Source organism: Mytilus californianus, unplaced genomic scaffold, assembly GCF_021869535.1.
Source record: "Mytilus californianus isolate M0D057914Y unplaced genomic scaffold, xbMytCali1.0.p SCAF_5, whole genome shotgun sequence".
NCBI classification, from domain to species: domain Eukaryota; kingdom Metazoa; phylum Mollusca; class Bivalvia; order Mytilida; family Mytilidae; genus Mytilus; species Mytilus californianus.
Window position 1 is genome coordinate 66594281 of NW_026262701.1, and position 21010 is coordinate 66615290.

Here is a 21010-nt window from a genome sequence, read left to right on the forward strand (position 1 = left end):
ATTTCTTGCTATTGCGCAATACTGTGCAATTGAAGATTTCTTGCTATTGTGCAATACTGTGCAATTGAAAATTTCTTGCTATTGCACAATACTTATTATATAATAATTTACACATCCTGTTTGGTGTGTATCTCCTACCATATCATTATTATTTGATTTTAAATATAAATCAGAAATAACCAACTTAAAATGGAAAATTTTAAAAGAAACAAAAAAGGAAAAAAAGAAAAAAAAAAGGAAAAAAAAATAAATCCCCCCCCAAAATTTTTTGAACCCCCATTATGATTCATCACCCCCAAACTCAATCCCAGCCTTCCCTTTGTGGTATGGTACCTTGCAGTACAATTTCAGAGAGATCCATACACTTGAACACAAGTTATTGTCTGGAAACTAGAAAAAAATGTGTTTTTTGGCCCCTTTTTGGCCCCAAATTCCTAAACGTTTAGGGCAGTTACCCCCAAACTCAAACCCAGCTTTCCCTTTGTGATATGGAACCTTGTAGTACAATTTCAGAAAGATCCATACACTTACACACAAGTTATTGTCATGAAACTAGAAAAATGCTTGTTTTTTGCCCCTTTTTGGCCCCTAATTCCTAAAATTTGGAGGCAATTACCCCCAAAATCAATCCCAGCATTCCTTTAGTGATATGGAACCTTGTGGTACAATGTCAAAGAGATCCATACACTAACACACAAGTTATGTCTGGAAGTTACAAAAATGCTTATTTTTGGCCCCTTTTTGGCCCCTAATTCCTTTACTGTTATTACCATAACCCCCAAAATCAATCCCAACCTTCCTTTTGTGGTATTGAACCTTGTGGTAAAATTTCATAAAGATCCATTCACTTAAACTAAAGTTAGAGTGCGAAAACCAATGTGTCTTCGGACGACGCCAGACGACGCCGGACGACGACGACGACGCCGGACGACGACGACGACGACGACGACGACGACGACGACGACGCCAACGTCATACCAATATACGACCACAAAAATTTTTTTGCGGTCGTATAAAAATCAGTAAAATATACTTAGAGACATATCAAAAATAAGAATAGCAAACCAAAATGCAAACTATTACTTTTCAAACTTAAAACAGTCCTTAGAGGATAACTAGGAATACAAACGTCAACAAGATATACATTGTATTAACAAATCAGATGAAAAGTAGAACAACTTAATGTAATCTAGATAAAATTCAGAAATCAGAAAGACATAATGTGGGACAAAAAATTGAAAAATAATAAGCCCAAAACATAATGACATGATGGTTAATTCATGTGATCCGGTTACTGATACAATTTGGTTTATTTTAATGAACATTCATTATGGTATCCATTAACAGTGGGTCCGGAAACCGTCTTTTAAATTACAATCATCATGCTAATCACGTCAGCCATAATGAGTTTGAAATAATCATTTAAACCTCATTAACAACTTGAAATTTGGGAATAATAAATGCCATTAAAAGTCAAATGTTTTAAAAACTGATAATCAGGACCTGACAATCGCTGACCTCAATTTGAAACAGGATATAGTATCCAATTTGGCAGACATTTTAATTTTTTCTGCATGTTTTTCACATAACAAATATAAAATTGTTCAATTATCTCTAATTTAATGAAAAGTTTTAGGTGTAAACAACACAAAATATAAAACCAAAAGTAGGTAATGGTCCAAAAGTAACAAATCATAGGACAAAATGGTACCATCCTTGTTGGTTTGCACAAAAAATTGAACATCTTCGTAATCTAATATAAAACCATTCATTTAAATAAAGGTAGTTCAGAAAACAAGCAGGCTTCTCAAGTATTTAACCTTGTCAATGCTAGTCTAAAATGGCATATATTTTGGGGTTTTTTTTCGGTTTATTTCGAGGATTTGGTGTTGATGACTGATGGTTGATAACTTCTATTTAATTTATTCACAACATTTTTAGATTCTAACGACTCAAAGATAAACATTTTATATGGACAATTGTCTATTGTTAAAGATTGCATGATGACCTCTATATGTCTCTGTGGTTATCTTTGTTGTTGGGTTGCTGCCTCAATAATGTATATCCAAAATATAAGTTTATTCATGTTAAAAAAAAAAATCTATAACTTCCCCATTATCATTCATGGATTACCAATTTGTGATACTTTCAGTTGAACCATAAAATAACCTTAGAGACCTTGGCCATAATGATTACTTATTTGACCCTGACCTTGAAACATAACCTTAAAGAGATTCATGTTACAGCTGCTCAAATGCTAATTTTATTTTTGTTTTTTCCACTTAATCCCAATACATCTGGAGTTTTTGATTACTGAAGAATTTGAAGAAAAATAGCAAATCTTTAATCAAGGATAATTACTCAAGTATATTGCGTCAACATTCAAGAAAATTCAGGTGATATGTTACAACTACTAATCAAACCAATGGAAAATAAGTCCCTTCAGATTGTTAAAATTTTGTACACTATAAAGTACTGTCAACAATATTGAGAGGATTTCATCATAAGTAAAAAAAAAAAAACAAACATTTTTTTTTTATTGCATAATCAAATAATTAATTAAAGTTTTCCACTGAATTACCAATTCCCAAGTCTCATACAACATATTCAAACCCAACAAACAGATGATTATATGCACAGTACAATAATATAAAAATAAATTAAATAATACATTATTTTCAAATTACGTAATGTTTTACTCCCCTCCTCCCTTCCAAAAAAAATAAAGAATATTGAAACATGTTTTATAAACAGACAATTGGAGAGTGTGTAGTTTAAATTTTTTTCAATCTAACATGATAAGATCCTCTTCTACATTAAATTTTCTGAATTCACTTTTGTCAGAGTAAATTAAAACAGCTTTAATAATTAGCATATGTAAATTAAAATTGAGGCTTGGCATAAATCATAAAAAGCGATCGCAGCAGCAGGATGTCACTAATTAGAGCAACAAAGACTGCTGACAAAAATGTATCATCACAACAATATAACTACATGTAACCAACAAAACCAATTAAAACCTTGACAGAGAAGTGTCCTAATTTATTCAGTGGGTGCAAAATTAAAGCTTTATGAATTGTCCTACTAAAGAATGAAATTGGAGAATAAAACTTGTATTTCTTTCGACCGCCATGGGATAATAAATTAAAAGAAGATCTAGGGCTACCTGAATGAATGCTTCATTAAACTTGCAAATATCTACAATCACATTTATGATTTATTATTCTAAAATCTTCATGTTTTAATGCTTTCTCACGGAATTATATGTCTTAACCTCTAAAAATGGACAAAAAGCCATGTTGATTAAAACAAATTTGTCTTGGTATGGCATGTCCATTTTGTTAATGGACAATGTCTCTCTATCCAAAATGTAAATAATTATAATTAAAATAGAAACTTTTGTCACCCCCTGGCAAATAATTTCCAACTTAAGTCAATGGTCAATTTGTAGATAGCTATGTCTGACTTATGATACTGTGAATTCCATTATTTTCCTGGTTACCAATTTTCATGGATTGAGAAACAATTGTATTTTCATGGATATTTGATTTCTTGGTTGTGAAAAAGTATTCTTGTGATCCTATCAGAAATTCATTCTCTATTGAACATTTAACTTCACAGTTTACCCATACCCACGAAAATTGGATCAAATAAGATTGTGATTTGATTGCACATGGTAACATTCTGCAAGGTTCCAATAACTGTCAAATCACTAGCATGCATGCAAAACATGATTGCATGCTGGCAATTAGTGCTTGCTGGTTTTAGTCTGGGGAGTTGTCTCATTGACAATCATACCAAATTTTCTTGTTTTTATATTGTATGCAGAATTTTTCAAAATAATGAAATAAGGTATCCTAAAAAGTACATATTTTTCTCAATCAACTAAAATGGTACCAATGAAAAAAGGTGAATCCAAACTACCCATATGGATTTCAGAATAAAGCATTTTGATAGAGATTTGGGGTATTACTTTTTCATTTATGATTATTTATACTTGGATCTGCACAAATGGATTAAGAAAAAAAATATAAACCCAATTTGCAGTGCTCTATGAAATATTCAACATCATGTTTGATTTGAAAACTTAATCAAGCAGTACAATACATTAGATATCCCAAAAATTTGGCCCACTGTTTTTGGAAAGTGTATTTTTGCAGAAGAAACCAATGATACCCATATAAGTGTATATAAAACATGTTAATATGGTACCAATTTCTAGGGACACTCAATATCAAAAATTTTAAAGCATGAAATCCATTAAAATAACAGAGTTCCAATGTCCCTGCATTGCACATATTTTATCTATCTAAGGTACAAGGGCAATTACTAAAAAAAGCAAATTTTTTGTTGTTCTATAAGACTTTTTATTAATATCTTAGAGAAATGAAGGCCTAAGAGCAAATGCAATGTGATTTCCATTATAATTAATATTTCCAAGGGGCATAACTCATTTAAATTTTTTGATCAGAACTTATTTTTCGAAAGTGTCAAAGACATTGCTGATATAAACCTATGATAATAGTTTCATAAAATTCTGGCAAGAATTGAACTTTTGAGAGTGCTAACAATACAATTTTCCACATAGTTAATATTTCCAAGGGACATAGCTGTTTTAAAAAAAATTGACCAGCATTGATTTTCGAACTCGTCAAAGACATTGATGATATAAACCTATAACATAAATTTCATAAAAATCTGGCAAGAATTGTACATGTGAGAGCACTTAACGATGCAATTTCCATATCTAATGTTTCCAAGGGGCATAACTCTTTTTAAAAATAATTGATCGGTACTGATTTTCGAACTCGTCCAAGACATTGCTGATATAAACATATGATGTAAGTTTAATAAAAATCTGGCAAGAATTGTACATGTGAGAGCGTTTGCACCTATAGGGGACTGTTTGGCCTTCAACAATGAGCAAAACCCATCACATAGCAAGCATAAGTATGCTTTGAAAACTATTGGAAAGAAAGGGAGTATGAAAAGAACATGGCCCGTTTCAGATTGTGAGAACTTAAAAAAAGAGTTAAATCAGCAATCAAGATATTAAATAAAACAATCTGAATTGTTTTTTATGTGGCATGAATATTCCGCGATAAAAAAAATAAATAAATTTAATAAATGTAGAAATAAAAAAAATCACAATTGTCCTTTTTTTAATTTTTGCAAAGATCATCGTTACAGGAATAATTTGTCATTTTGTAAAAGAACATATAATGTTTCACTTTACATTTAAAGGTCACAAATAACAAAAAATATAATGAGCACTGTATAGAATCTCTAAAGAGCCTGTGTGGCTCACCTCGGTCTATGTGCATCTTCAACAAAGGACACTCTCCAACAGTGGGGACTAGAATATAATTCATGACAAAAATCTCCTTTTAAGTTGATGTGGTATTGCTGATAACTTTTTTCTGATTAGTTTCTCTTTAACTTCATTAGTTTTTACTCAAAATACAAAAAAGGGTCAAAAAAGTTAAAGAGCAATTAAGCTATAAAGAGTCCACGAACGATTTTGTCAAAATTTGACTAATCTATAGATCTTGTCTTGCTGAGCATTATGCTATTTAAAGTGGCAATCTATCTACAATAGTTTCAAGATAAGAGGCAGAACACTAAAAATGGGTAAACATCATCATTAAAGAGCAATAACTCCAATAAGTAGAATCAACTGATGATTTCAGCAATGTCAATTTTTTTGGACTTGCTATTAAAAGTTTCTATCTATCTATTATAGTTTTTAAGATACTAGGCAAAAATGCAAAGAAAAAGGTAATAAACTGTTATCACAGAGATATATCTCGCCTTTTTGTAATTTTGATAATGCAAATGTTGAAATTAAAATAGCAATACTTTAACATGTAAGTTATGCAAATATTCAAAGTTGATGAACCATGACTGAAGGTACATGGCTAAACAATCTCCATGGAATGAGATGTGCCAATGCTAATACAACTGCATACCAAATACCATTGACCTATTATTAGTCGTTCCCTTTAAACAAACCTAAACACAAACATTAACTTGTAAACTATGTAAAAGTTTCAAAGTCAATGAACCATGATCAGGGGTGGGGCTATATAATCTCCATGGAAACGATACTTGCAAATGCCAATAAATTTGCATACCAAATATCATTGACTTAACATTAGCAGTTCATCTTAAACTGATCTAATCACAAACTAATACATGTAAACTAAGCAAAAGTTTCAAAGTAAATAGACCATGACTGAGGGGGCGGGGAGCCGGGGACAAATATTCTCCATGGAAATGAGATGTGCTAATGCTTATACAACTGAACACCAATTAACATTGGCCTATCACTAATGGTTCCCCTTGAACTGACCTAATCACAAACTAATACATGTTAACTTAGCAAAATTTTCAAAGTCAATAGACCATGACTAAGGGGGCGGAGCCAAATAATCTCCATGGTAATGAGATGTGCCAATGCTTATACAACTGCATACCAAATATCATTGACCTACCACTAGTGGTTCCCCATAAATTGACCTAATCACAAACTAATACAATTGTAAACTATGAAAAGTTTCAAAGTCAATAGACCTTGACTAAGGGGGCGGGGCCAAATAATCTCCAAGGTAATGAGATGTGCCAATGCTAATACAACTGCATACCAAATATCATTGACCTACCACTAGTGGTTCACCATGAACTAGACCTAATCACAAACTAATACGTTGATGCCGGAAACAGCATACCTATGTCTTGCTTTTTGACTCCGTCAAGGCGAGACAAAAATTGTCATTAAAGGCCAATAAGTCCAATCATCCTGGAGTTGTCTGTCGATTTGGACCACTTTAACTTATTTGTAGATCTTGTCTTGCTGATCACTTTTGCTATCTAAAGAACTTCTCTATATATCCTAACTTTCATCAGTTTCAGAAGAGAAGATTTTTGTAAAAGTTAACGACAACTTGTGCCAAGTGATGAGAAAAGCTCACTTGGCCCTTTGGGCCAGGTGAGCTAAAAATGCTATTGACGGAAATACCACATATGATTAATGCTATTATAGACCAAGAAATTTTTGCATTTTATTTGAGAATGCCAACTGAGTTTTAATTGGGACTGCTTTGTATTCACAATATAAGGGTGGTATTTATTCATGTACTATGAATCAAGTTTCCATGAAAATCAAAAAATATTGGAGGTAGTTTTTCGTGTATCAACTCTTAATTTGAAAATTACATTGTTTACACAATCAAGATGCTAAATTTAATTTCTCATCATTGCGATTAACACTGTGTCACATTTTTCGTTATTATGAAACCATTGCAAACAAGAATATGTGTCTACAAGACACAATGCCATACTCCTACTACCACATCAACAATAGGCTAAAGTTTTTGTTAAAGGTAGGTTCCAAAAAGTGTAGGTTTAGGTTAGGTTAAAGTTTTTGTTTGTGGTAGTTTATTATGAAGATTTTGTCACATCAACTCCTGTTGATAGTAGATCTATAATTGCTTTTATTAAATTTATTAGACTCAGAGGATTTAGATCTAGAGCTTATAATATTGTATAGAAATGTCTATTGTTGAAGAGGTTGCCCTCTATATGTCTTTTGATTGTTTTTGTCTTTGGGTTGCTGTCTCAATGACATATACCACTCGTCTTCTTTTATTTGCATATTCTACAGTAACGCATGCATTTTTCAGATGTCAATACCTGAAATTTGATAATTGTTTACAGCAGTAAAGTTCAAACTCTTCCAAAAAGATATCTGCCTTTGGAAATTTTATGACTTATTTGTCAATTCTTCAATTACTTATCACATTTTAAATAAAAATTTGGGACATTTACCTTACTTAATTTGCCATAATCTAAAGACGTAAACTTTTATTCCTGGAAAGGTGATAATTAAACCTTTTTCAATAAATGTTATCCTATAATGTTATTAACTGGTTGTTTCTGTATTTGCCCGGGTAAAGATTCGAGGTTAGCTACAACTATTGGCCAATACAGCTGAATGACAAACTACACAAGAGCTAAAACAGAAATAGCAAACACTCGTTTGAATTGTTTTGTTATTTCAGGGCCTTTTATAGCTGGCTATGCGGTATTGGTTTTGCTCATAGTTGAAGGCCGCACTGTGACCTATAGTTAACTTCTGTGTCATTTGGTCTCTGGTGGAGAGTTGTCTTACTGGCAATTATACCACATCTTCTTATTTTTATAAGAAAATCACTGTTAAGCAGGTACTTAAAATCATACTTCAACTTTTCTTTTCTCAGTCACAACATTCTATTTATCAATATTGTTGATACATGTATTTCTAATTTCCCCTCCAAGTACATAATCTTTGCTAATACAGTTTAACTTATCTTGTAAATGATGATGGTGAAGTGCAAAAACTGAAATGCCTCTCCTGCTTTTATGATTAGGATTGGATTGGGTGTTGAATATCAAGGTCTCCACAGGCAAAACAGAAACTTAACATTATCAATGATCCGTGAAATGAGGTTATAAAATTGAGAATGGAAATGGGATATATGTCAAAGAGACAACAACCTGACCAAAAAGCAGACAATAGCCGAAGGCCACCAATGGGTCTTCAACGCAGCGAGAAAATCCCGCACCCGGAGGTGGTCCTCAGCTGACCCCTAAATAAAATTGTGTACTAGTTCAGCGAAAATGGACGTCACACTAAACTCCAAAACATATAAATGAACTCAAATTAAAAAACATACAAGACTAACAAAGGCCAGAGGCTCGTGACTTGGGACAGGCGCAAAAATGTGGCGGGGTTAAACATGTTTTGTGAGATCTCAACCCTCCCCCTATACCTCTAGCTAATGTAGAATAAAGAAACACATAGCAATACACACAGTAAAACTCAGTTTATAAGAAGTCAGAGTCCGATGTCAGAATAGGTAACAAAAGAAACTACGCAAAATGACAATGATACATAAATGAACAAAGGACTACTAGCAGTTACTGACATGCCAGCTCCAGACCTCAATTAAACTGATTGAAAGATTATGTCTTCATTATCTGAAAATCAAGTACAATCCCTCCCGTTAGGGGTTTAGTATCATACCATCATAAAATATATGAGAAGAACATAACCCGTATCATGCCAACAACTGGTTTTAGAATCAATGTGTTTATTTTTGATGCAAAGACCCTATGAGTGAATCAATATTAATACCAAAATATGCAATCCTTAATGACTTGACAACAGTATTGTAACTATATCCTTTCCGAATAAGTCAGTTTAAAGGTTTGGTTAGCTTTTGAGGTGAATGCCAACATTTTTGTGCTTTGTAAAGAATATTACCATAAAATATTGGATGTGAACTACCTGAACGTATAAGATGTCTGCATGGTCATATTAACCCTGCCAGACAGACATGTTCACCTTGAAATCATTCCCTACACCAAATACAAACAACCTTTATAGTATCTGAGAAACATACATAATGTTGACCAATGAACCATGAAAATTAGGTCAAGATCAAAAGAGCTTTGCCAGAAGGACATGTTTTACAATCATTCTATACACCAAATAGAGTTGACCTATAATTACTTAATAAATTAGATGATAAAAAAACTATAAAAAAATGAAGTCAAGTACCAATGACATAAGCCTGACAGAAACTTCAGAATAAAATGCAACTGCAAAGGGTAGAAAAGTCAAATGTTTTAATACTATTGCAAGATTAAAGAGTCTTAGATTGTATGTACTCTAACAGATCTTTGGTTTTTTTTAGCTAAATTTTCTGTTTCATTTCGTAACAAAATACAGACAAAAAATATGATAAAAATGTATCATCATGCTTCAATCAAAATAAGTCCAATGTTTGGCGAGGCTTAAAACATCTACAACTAGTAGTAAGTTTCCGGTACAAGACAGCTTTTTTCTGAAAAGCTAAATAAATAGCATCAGGGCAAAGTAACTAGTATTGTACATGCCGATATATCAATATTAGGGCTCATTTCATCATATCATTCAATAAAAATTTATAAAAAGCTGCAAAGTTCATACAAAGAACACTATGTTTGTCTTGACATTTTATGAGAAGAGCAGCAATTGCTTATCACATTTTATAAAAATTATCTGTATAACAATTGAACAATTACATTAGTTATGTTCCATAATCTGAAGAAATATTCTTGTTTTTATAAAAAAGTGTTAATGAAACCTTTTCAATAAATATTATACCCCGTTATATAAAAGTTATAAAACAACAAAATAACTGTTTGTGAACCAACTGTTTTACAGTGATTCTTGGCAATTACTGACCAGTGTAAAATATATGGATCCAGAGTTCTCAAATTTTTCTGACCCCGGGGTAACAGGTACCTGGCAACCTACTATGTTTGCAGATGACCACACTAAGACTTGGACCAATCAGTGGCGGATATAGAACTTTTTATAAGGGGGGGGGGGGGGGGGGGGGGGGGGGGGGCCCGCCGACTGACCTAAGGGGTCCAGTCATGCTTCAGTGATTCCCTATATAATCAACCAAATGTTTCCCACAAAAGGGGGGCCCAGGCCCCCCAGGGCCCCCCTGGATCTGCCTATGCCAATACTATAATGGTTATTGCAGTGATTTTAATAGAAGTAAAACAGGCCCCAGATTACTCAGCCACTAATGAATAACTTACGTGGGCTTAAGACTTACATGAGCTTTGGCATAATTTTAAACACATCATTTTCTTACTATTTTGCATATTTAAAGCACTGGTTATATCATCTATATACTATACTGTCTTCTGAAATGTTTATATCAATTGTCCTCTGTGTTTTGTTTCAACAGCAGTGTTGTTATACTTGGAAGTACTGTTTCAGATCCATACCAAAGAAAATATAATTGTCACAAAATAAATAAGGAAAAAGGTTGTTTTTGCAGCCCCTTAACCTTTCTCCCCAGCAGTTTAACCTTTCTCCCCAGCAGTTTAACCTTTCTTCCCAGCAGTTTAGGTTTATCTTTGATGTTTGGATGAAGGGTATTATCTATTTGCTGGAATATTTTTTTTGTTTTTTGTATGGTCTTTTTTGTTTGTATCAGGTATGAAATTGCTGACCTTTTAATTTTTATTTTCTTATTTATCTCTATGCAGCTTTCTTCTGTACTCCATCCCAGAATTCAAACTTCATATCAGCAAGTGTATCAAAAAAATCTCTCTAAATTATCTAATTCAAGAAATGTATCCAGTGTGTGCCTAAATGGATACAAAGAATCTGCTAAATGAATCTTTGTATGTTCATGAAAGTAATAGCTCACAAAAACTTTCCAAGTGGAAGCAGAAGTAAAAATCCACTTAGGGTGTAGCATGAACAAGCTCAGCTTGGATAATTGTTCACTTCTCAAGTACTTGAAAACCTAAATTTAATATTCAAATAGAATTGTGGAGCTCATGCTTTCTTCGTGAGGTATCAAATAGAATTGTGGAGCTCATGCTTTCTTCGTGAGGTATATGTGTTAACTATTCCATTTCACTTCAGACTTCAGTTTCCAGGTGTTCACTCCACATCACTTTCATAACATTTGTTGGGGACCTCGAAGAAGTGGTATAATACATACAAAGTATTTAACAAACTATAACAAACTAGAGGCTCTCAAGAGCCTGTGTCGCTCACCTGACTCTACTTTGGTTTTAGAAATCATGTAAAGATAGATAAAAATCATAACAGATACCAAAATAATGATTGAGGCCAAATTTGGTTTACTATTGGTCCTGTTATTTAATCAAATATCCTGGTGGCCATCTAGAACAGTAAATCGGCAACAAAGTAGCAACACTTGGTCAACACCTCTTAAGGAACATTCATGCCAAGTTTGGTTTCATTCCATTCAGTGGTACTCTAAAAGAAGACATTTGTATGTATTTCCCATAGGGTCCTATGTTAAACTAAGTCCCCACCTTGGCGGCCATCTTGGATGATGGACTGACTCCAAAGTAACAACACTTGGTCAGCACCTCATAAGGAACATTCATGCCATGTTTGGTTTCATTCAATTCAGTGGTTCTCTAAAAGAAGACATTTGTATGTATTTCCCATAAGGTCCTATGTTAAACTAAGTCCCCCTCTAGCGGCCATCTTGGATGATGGATCGGCTGCAAAGAAACAAAACTTGGTCAACACCTCATAAGGAACATTCATGTCATGTTTGGTTCCATTCCATTCAGTGGTTCTCTAAAAGAAGACATTTGTATGTATTTCCCATAGGGTCCTATGTTAAACTAAGTTCCCCGCTGGCGGCCATCTTGGATGATGGATAGACAGCAAAGTAACAACACTTGGTCAACACCTCATAAGGAACATTCATGCCATGTTTGGTTCCATTCCATTCAGTGGTTCTCTAAAAGAAGACATTTGTATGTATTTCCCATAGGGTCCTATGTTAAACTAAGTCCCCCGCTGGCGGCCATCTTGGATGATGGACCAACTGCAAAGTATAACAACATTTGGTCACCACCTCATAAGGAACATTCATGCCATGTTTGGTTTCATTCCATTCACTGGTTCTCTAAAAGAAGACATTTGTATGTATTTCCCATAGGGTCCTATGTTAAACTAAGTCACCCACTGGCAGCCATCTTGGATGATGGATCGGCTGCAAAGTAACAACACCTGGTCAGCACCTCATAAGGAACATTCATGCCATGTTTGGTTTCATTCCATTCACTGGTTCTCTAAAAGAAGAAATTTGTATGTATTTCCCATAGGGTCCCATGTTAAACTAAGTCCCCCGCTGTCAGCCATCTTGGATGATGGACCGATTGCAAAGTAACAACACTTGGTCAGCACCTCATAAGGAACATTCATGCCATGTTTGGTTTCATTCCATTCAGTGGTTCTCTAAAAGACATTTGTATGTATTTCCCATAGGGTCCTATGTTAAACTAAGTCACCCACTGGCGGCCATCTTGGATGATGGATCGGCTGCAAAGTAACAACACTTGGTCAGCACCTCATAAGGAACATTCATGCCACGTTTGGTTTCATTCCATTCACTGGTTCTCTAAAAGAAGACATTTGTATGTATTTCCCATAGGGTCCTATGTTAAACTAAGTCCCCGGCTGTCAGCCATCTTGGATGATGAACAGACTGCAAGGTAACAACACTTGGTCAGCTCCTCATAAGGAACATTCATGCCATGTTTGGTTTCATTCCATTCACTGGTTCTCTAAAAGAAGACATTTGTATGTATTTCCCATAGGGTCCTATGTTAAACTAAGTCCCCCGCTGGCGGCCATCTTGGATGATGGATCGGCTACAAAGTAACAACACTAGGTCAGCACCTCATAAGGATGTTTGGTTTCATTCCATTCAGTGGTTCTCTAGAAGTTCAAAATGTAAAAAGTTAACGACGACGACGGACGACGGACGCCAAGTGATGAGAAAAGCTCACTTGGCCCTTTGGGCCAGGTGAGCTAAAAATAGAGTTACTTCACTAGAATACCTCAATTCTAATTTGAAATAATGTGTCGAAGATAAGTGTTCTTGTCTGAGACTAATCATTTGCTATTTCATATTTTATATAAATGTTGGAGCCCATATTAGAATGAGGGGTAAACAACATTAGTTTTAATATATATGCAAATCTCCTGTTTCTATCACGATTTCTATCACAGGTAGACATACTTATACATTAATTGTATATTTACCTTATTTGACATAACTACATGAAGTAATTATCTTCATCAACTGTCTTGTTCAGCTTGACTGCTTCTGAAAATAAAACATTAAAAGATATCTCACATTTCTTGTCAATTCAATTATACTTTACCAGGTCTCATTTGCAGTTAACTCTTGGTCAAATCTAATGAATATTAAGGTGAAAAAGATGATATTATAACTGGGGTACTTTACAGGGTAGTTTACAGTTTTTACTTCTTTTAATAGTATAATGTCTGTTAGGTTGTGAAAATTGTCAGGAAAAATGAAAGCACTGAGACATGTCATGTGTGGGTGTATTTAAAGTATGTTTGTGTGTTTTTATTTTAGACCTCGAAATGCATTTGATAAATTTTTTAAAGAAAATCTTTATCTCAAAATTAGTGACTAATGAAAATGAAAAGGAACATGGTTATGATGCTCATCCCTTTTTCATGTATAATGATTGGTGTTGAACACCACTTTCAGCACTATTGTGCTATTTCGTGGCAGTCAGTTTTTTATTGGTGGAGGATTCGCTGGAGGGCCCAGAGAGAACAATGATCTTCGGTAGGAAAACTGACAATCCTAGTCAATTAAAATTAGAGCTAAATGCACCTACTATGTGCTGGATTTGAACTCACAACCTCAGTGTTGACAGACTAGTGATACAGCTAGTTTGACCACTAGACAACCAATAAAAATAAGAGTATCCATAAATATACATAAACATCAGTTTATATGGAATGAATGTAACTGTCTAAGTTTATATGGAATGAATGTAACTGTCTAAGTTTATATCTGTTATTATGCCTATTTATATACCATTGAAATATCAATATCAATATGCCAAAAAAAAATTTGCTTTCTTTAACAAAAGAAATTCAATTGTGAACCCTAGAAGGCTGTGTATTTGAACAGTCAGTTTGCTGTGCATTTTTGATACTATAACAATTTAATCATTTCAGTTGATATTTATTAGCATCGATCATTGTTACACACAGAGGAATGATAAGAGATGACCAAAACCAAGTAAACAGAAGCTACATAACAGAAGTTAATGTATAGAAACCAAAAATAAACATTTATCCTTCACTTCAGAATTATATTTTAATACTTGCAAATGATAAAATAGTGAATTTCACTGTGAATAACTTCAGAACATGGTGCAGTGGTCAGGTAAGAAGGAACATCAGAAAAAAATACCAACTACAGATTAGTTTCTCTCTCTTGTCTGCAACATACATTGCAGAAAGGAGACGTAGACATTGATTTTTGGTGTCTGGATTTTGTGTTTTAGCTTAATTGGTTACATGGAGTGTATATCCAAATCTGATATAGGAACTTTGTTTTAATTTGTTTTCTTCATCATATATGTAGTGAAAATTATGTATATAGAAACACAACTTATAAAAAATATAAAAAACTCATACACACACACACACACACAGGTTAGGGCAATTTCTTTTATTCAAGTTCTAAGGGAACAAAATGTGTTTGCCTTAGGTAACAATTTAGCTTTATGTGCAAATTACTGCCATATAAACAGACTTTCATAAGGATTACACAAATACCCATCCTATTGGAATTAATAAATACTTAAACACCAAGAACTTTAATTTGTAAAAAGATGAGAAAGAGAATAAACAGCTGTGCTATGAGCGCATGATACGCCCATCGTCTTGTGTGTGAATTTTTATGCAATAATCATAAATAGTTTCTGACATACGGAGCGACATGCGAAAACCCCCCTTTTTTTTTACAAAAAACTCAATATCCCTAAAATAAAATTTGAATCAAAACCAAAAAGTATACAGATCTTTAGATTAATATAACTAAGAAGTGTGTAAAATTTTAAGCACTAATCACAAATCGTTTTTTAAGATACGGCGCGACATGTGAAAAAACCCTCCCCCTTTTTTTACAAAATACTCAATAACTAAAAAATAAAATTTTGAATCATCATCAAAAAGTATACAGATCTTAAGATTAATATAACTAAGAAGTGTGTAAAGTTTTAAGCAATACCCATAAATTGTTTTTGAGATACGGCGCGACATGTGAAAAAAAACACACACCCGTAACTCAAAAAGTTTTAATCTTATTTTCACGAAAAAAAATACAGATTGTTTGACCATCATAAGAAACAACTATGTTAAGTTTTATGAAATTTGGATAAGTCGTTCTCAAGTTACGGTGCGACATGTTTATGCCGGACAGACGGACAGATGGACAGACGACATTTGTATACCATAATACGTCCCGTCAAAATTTTGACGGCCGTATAAAAAAACAAATTTATCTCAATTTAATTCTACTGTCAACTGTCATACAAAAGAGAGGTTTAGCTAGCTATAAAACCAAGTTTAATACACCATTTTTTACAAAAGGAAATTCCTGTACCAAGGCAGGAATATGTCAGTTGTTTTCCGTCTGTTTGATGTGTTTGAGCTTTTAATTTTGCCATTTGATAAGGGGCTTTCCGTTTTGGATTTTCTTTGGTGTTCGGTACTTTTGTTCTTTTACTTTTTTCTCAAACACCATGTGAATATATGGTTCAATATTTTTTTTCTATCCAATAACACTTCACTCTTCTTAACAGGAGGTTCCCAAGAGCATGAATCCCTCACCTGGTAAAAAATATGCCATTTTTATATTATTTTTTAGTTTCATTGCAATCAGTTATATAGTAAATAAACCAACTTTCAAGGGCAATAATTCCTATTAGCAGTCAATTGACAATTTCAGGCAAGCTGACTTATTTGTAGACCATTTTGCTGAACACTATCTATTTATCTATTATAGTTTCTGCAATAAACTCCAAAAAAAGTAAAATATGTCTTTAAAGGTCAATAATTCCTATAAGAAGTCAATTGATGATTCCTTCATGTTGACTTACTTGAAGATCATATTTTGTTGAACATTTTTACATTGGAAATATTCTCATTATCAAGTGTACCTTCCTAAAAAAAAATGCAAAAAAGGCTAAAAAATCATTATTTAAAGGCAATAACTCTATAAGGGGTCATTTGAAAATTTTTGCCAAGGTAACATATTTGTAGATCTTATTGTTCTGGACATTTTTACTCCTTGAAATTTCTCTCTTTCTCTCTGTTATAGTTTTCAAGATAATAACCAAAAAATTGACAATTCAGGTGAAATAACTCGTAATTGAGCTGTCCAATTTTTCTGAAAATTCTGCAGGAGAGGTTACATTTGGCACAGTAAGTCTCAGGAGAAGATTTTTGTAAAAGTTTACAATGTGATGGCAAAAGCTCACATGGCATTTTAGGCCAGGTAAGCTAAACAGGTACCTGTGTCTTCCCCTTCGAAAAATTGATAAATATTGCCATTAAAGAGTAATAACTCCAATAAGGAGTGTATTGAGGTTTTAGCAATGTTAACTTAGTTGTAGATCTTGACTTGCTGATCATTTTTGTTATCAAAATTTTCTATCTTTCTATTATAGTTTTCATTATATAATTAAATAATAAAGAGAAAGATATTAAGCAAAAACACAAAAAAAATTGGTATAAATCATCATTAAAGGGCAATAACTCCAAAAAGGAGCTTACTGAGAAGTTGGGCCAAGTTCACTTATTTGTAGATATTGTCTTGTTATTTTAAATTTCTCTCTATTATTTTCAATATAATAGGCAAAAACAAAAAAAATATGTAAAATCGTCATTAATAAGCAATACACCCCAATAAGGAAGAGGCTGACCATGTTGACTTATATGTAGATCTTGTCTTGTTGATCATTTTTGGTATTTAAAGTGTCTATCTTTTATAGTTTTCAAGATAATAAAAAAACACTAAGACTACATTAAAGACAACTCCAATAAGAAGTCGACTGATGATTTCAGCAATGTTAACTTATGTGTATATCTTGACTTGCTGATAATTTTTGCTATTAAAAGTTTCTATCTATTATAGTTTTTAAGATGTTAGGCAAAACTTTTTTTAAAAATGGTAAAAATGATCTTTAATGGCAATAACTCCATAATAAACATACAAATTAAAAGGCAAAAATGAAAAAAATCAGTAAAATTCATTTCAGAGCAATAACTCCTATAAGAAGTTGTCTGACAGTTTTGATGTGAAAGGACAGAAGGTAAGATCATAACATTCTGAATTTTTTTGCCACAATCAGATTTCCCCGATTTATAGTAGTTTTCAAGATAATAGACAAAACTTGCATTTTACCCCTATATTCTATTTTTAGCCATTTTGGTCAATTTGATTGGCAGGCGTGGTCATTTTTTAAACTAACTACCCCATTGTTGATTGTGGTAAAGTGTGGTTTAATTTGGCCCAGTACTTTCAGGAGAAGATTTTTGTAAAATTTAACAGATGACAGATGCCAAGTGATGAGAAAAGCTCACTTAGCTCTGTAGGCCAGGAGAGCTATAAAGACAAAAGAAAACCATTTCTGTGTCAAACAACTTTTGTGATTGTTTATTTCAAAGCTATGTAAAAGACTCAAGTCAAAGTAGGACATTTAATAAACAAGTAACTGAAAATCATAATTTAGTACTTTATGTCTCTTATGTTATCCATATTGAAAATCTGATCATTTAATTTCTGTTCAATAATAATTTATAATTTCTTTTATAGTTATCCCACTATCCCATATAAGAGGGTTGAATATCAACATGTTAAACCTTGTCAAATATTTAATATCCTGTTTGAAGCCACAAGCTTGTAGTCCATGTATGGTGCTCAGGTAAGAAGTTGAGTTCGTCCAAAAAGACTATTCATTTACGTTATGTCAACAGAATGCACAAACTTATCAGAAGAACAAAATTACTGAACTTGACTTGTTGTCCTGTTTCCTGTCAAATTTGTTTTTCACTAATAATAATACAAAATGAAGCCTTTATTTTCTTCACAGAGTACTTTTTACGCTAATCTCACACCATTGGTCTTTGATCATAATTAATGGTATGGTGACTTGAAGGCTTTTAACTTACTCATTTTATAATTGTATTGTTCTGTGGATGGTAGTCTTATTGGCAGATTAATACCACATCTTTGACAACAAATGGGCTTATTATTGTAACATATACAAAGTAACATAATCACAGCAGACATGAATCAAAACACTAAAACTGTGAAAACTCTATTAGAATCTTTGTACGGTTATTGGTTCAGGTATGAACAAAGAAATCATGTTAAATGTTGCATTTTAAACATGTTCATTCACCATTTTTTTTGAAAATGTAAAATTCAGAGAAAATAAATAAAACAATATAATTATATAACCTTCTAGCGGGGTTGTGTGTGTATAGTATATATATCAGTACAGTTTGTCCATTATATACATAGTATATCAGCTAGTATATCAGTACAGTCTATCCATTATGTACATAGTATATCTGTACAGTCTGTCCATTATGTACATAGTATATCTGTACAGTCTGTCCATTTATGTACATAGTATATCTGTACAGTCTGTCCATTATATACATAGTATATCTGTACAGTCTGTCCATTATGTACATAGTATATCTGTACAGTCTGTCCATTATATACATAGTATATCTGTACAGTCTGTCCATTATATACATAGTATATCTGTACAGTCTGTCCATTATGTACATAGTATATCTGTACAGTCTGTCCATTATGTACATAGTATATATGTACAGTATGTCCATTATGTACATAGTACATCTGTACAGTCTGTCCATTATGTACATAGTATATCTGTACAGTCTGTCTAAATATATAAATATTTAGATTTTTGTTACAAGGTTTGGAGATACAATTGTCTTTCCAAAGACTTTGTTTTAGTGGACTTATTAACCAAATACATCTTGTTGTTGGATAATTGCCTATTTTCATTGAAAAATTTTATACTTTTATATAAAATTTTCCTTTGATCTTACTGACTGATAGTACAGTAGAGTGATATGAAAAATTATTGCTAGAAACTAAGGGCGCACATGCCATTGTCAATGAAATTAACAACGTCATCATAGGTAAAATAACGATAAACAGATTATCATTTCGCCGTACCGGCTCAAGCGAGTAAATCAATCTCGTTGAGATGACCAACGATAATCTATAATTATTGAATTTATTGAAAACCTATGTTGACCCTATGCAATAGACTAATTTCATATTATTGACTTTTGACTCCAGAGTTTAAGTAATATTTTAGACAGGTTACCTTCTCTGTGGTAGGACATTCTGGTACTGGATCAAGTAAGAGCAACTGTAAGTAAAATCAATCTTACAATTGGTGCAATTTGGGGGCAAAAATTAACTTTATATGAAAATAGTCTATTGAAAGCTTGGCATTATTATGGTGTATACATTTATCAATTATTGAAAAATATATTTGTCCTCAATCTGACTTTTTCTGTGTTGTTGGGATGCTGTCTTATTGAAGTATACCAGACATCTCCTCTGAGCCATTGAGAGCTTGGCATATTGTGACATATACTTCTGTTTATATAACAAAACTGTATATTGCTTGTAAGATTTCTTTTTTATCATGTTGTTGGGATGCTGCCTTATTGAAGTATACCTGACATATACTTGTATTCATGATGATCAGTTTCTGTTGTTTCTGTATGTTGTTTTTTTCATTTAATAAAACAATCTGTCATAAAATTGGTAATTATTTCTTAAAATAAAAGCAGGAATAAAAAGTATGCATTACATTATGTAAATTAAAGCTTTGTGTACTTTTAAAATTTGACCTTTAAATATTAAGAGACCACATTTTGCCGTTTTAATACATCAATAATATTTGGAACATCAATCAGACAGTTTAACCCAAAAACAACAAGACAGTGTGCAAATTTCATTAGTAAGTTAATATCAATATTGATTTCTCCTGATGCTTATGTACAATTATACATTTTAGATGTGCAAATGTTCATTCAGTGTTTAATGAAAGTGGCAAGAAGGAATAATCTTCTCAGCACTTAGCAGCCATATATCAAAACTGCAGTGAAATTTATTCTGATGTCATGTATAATATAATCATGCACTTGCTGAATCAGAGTAATTAAATTTCTAATTATTTTGACTTTGTCGATATTTCATATAATACTTCCTTAATTACTATAGAACACTTAAATGTAATAATAACAAATAAAAAAATATCCTTTTTAAAAGTAATTGTACAAAATACCAATTTATATACAGACCATTCTTTACAATATGCAGACATGCCCAGAAGTCCTCTTAAGTGATAAAATGTTATTTTTTCTGTATATGAATAAAAAGAGATGTGGGTTTACATCAATGAGACAACAAAATCCATTTTTACAGAAAAATTAAAGACTTTTCATGACAACTTCTCAGTTTGTTTACATAATACTGTAAATTCAGAAATTATTGCAAAATTTTACTAATGCAAA